This window comes from Bidens hawaiensis, unplaced genomic scaffold (assembly GCF_021521415.1).
Source record: "Bidens hawaiensis isolate Kalapana, Puna unplaced genomic scaffold, B.hawaiensis_p1.1 tig00046369_1, whole genome shotgun sequence".
NCBI lineage: Eukaryota > Viridiplantae > Streptophyta > Magnoliopsida > Asterales > Asteraceae > Bidens > Bidens hawaiensis.
Genome location: NW_027498285.1, coordinates 1 through 1,879, shown reverse-complemented (window position 1 = coordinate 1,879; position 1,879 = coordinate 1).

Here is a 1,879-nt window from a genome sequence, read left to right as displayed (position 1 = left end):
TAAACCACGCTAGTCACCACCCCGCCATCCGACTAATGACTAACACTTTCTTCAACACTGCTAATACATCGAGCTCTAGCTTGGTAGTGCTCTATTCCAACTCTACCCATACAACTAAATCCCAACTAAAAGCATACTTTAAATTGATAACTTGATAAATGATTCTTTGAGAGTAAAACGATGTTAACAAGTGAAACTCATTTAATTGATATGCATGGATTAATTGATTTTGTAAGTATTGAAAAAACAAATCCAAATTAGGGATGGGCAAATTCGGTACCGGTACCAAGAAACTAGTACTGATTTGGTACCGTCGGTACCAAAGTTAGAGTTTCGGGATTAGTACGGTACCGGTACTTTCCAAAATTTGACATTCAATACGGGTACCATCCCGGTACCTAACCGAATATTTCGGTACCGGTACGGTACCGTGCTCATCTCTAGTCCAAATAGTAGAAAAGAGCATAAAGTGATGAAATTGTGATTAGGGATGTTAATGAGCAAATCGATTCGTTGAGCTAAAATAGTGACCTTGAGCTCGAATCAATTCGTTTACACCCGTTACTGTGATAAATCAGTGGTCACTATCAAATTATGGTTAGAAAATGAGAGTTCATATAGTGAAAATTGTCAGTGTCTCACAACTCATAAAACTTTGAATTGTTTTATGTTGAACTTTGGAATATGGTCAAGGCAGCTAGCTTCCAAGCCATTACACTAGATGCGCATGTAGTCATATACTAAATTCCATTAGTTACACATTTATAAATCTCACACACTCACATATACACAAATGTGTGTATGTGTGTAGGGGAAAACTATTGACAAATGATGTTTAACGTACAAAGCATTCGAATCCATCAGGAGGCGACACGTGTCCTTGGGGCGTTCGTTCGCACCACAATTACGCACGAATATTACATAATTTCACAACTTACATGAAAATTACACAACTTATGTTGATAATTATGCACCTTCATAATTACATAACTCATATATACGATATATACGATGCGACCTATTCATAATTACCCATATACATGATATGCACATAACACATCAACTTAAAAAATTAATTTTTAAAAGTATTGCAATATTATGCACAAATTAGATATATAATTCTTCTCTCTTATGTCTTTCTTGCGGTAAAAAATAATAACGTGGTATCCTTTTAAGATATCAACCATTGAAATTAATAACATTTTTAAGTTTTTTTAATAAATGTTTAAATTTGTATTTATATAATAAAATAAACAACTTTTTCACACACACGTTTATTTTATTTAAAGATAAGGAAACTACAAATATTAAATAGTCAACTAATTAATATATCCTTTGCTTCATGTCCGGAGCAATTATTGTGATAGTTTTAAATGGAATGTTTGACCAAAATCACCAAATATTAAACTTAGCTTTGAAAATGGTCGACGGAGTTTTCGACGCTTTCCCATCATTTGAATGCGATCGTCATTTCTCATCCATAAATATATCTTATTTTGTGGCTCCAACGTGTCTATCTGAGACAGAGATTCCAATTTTATTCCAAAAAATAATGAGTTTTGGTAGGGTTGTAAATTACCCGAATGAACACCAACAAAGTCTTGTTCATGTTCGTTTTTAATGCAATTATGTGTTCACAGACATTTATCGGACGAGATTTTATGTTCGTGTTTATTCGTTTAATTAAACGAACACAACTTTTTTGTTCATGTTTGTTCTTTTATTAAATAAACGAACTTCTCGTCAAATAGTTCACCAAACGTTCGGTTCATTTACAGGCCAAAATTTTTAATTATGTCTCTCTATTATACTCTCCATGATGTGTTTACGTTTGAAACTATACATTTCGACATATTGAGAAAGGCGCACAGCTTCAAAA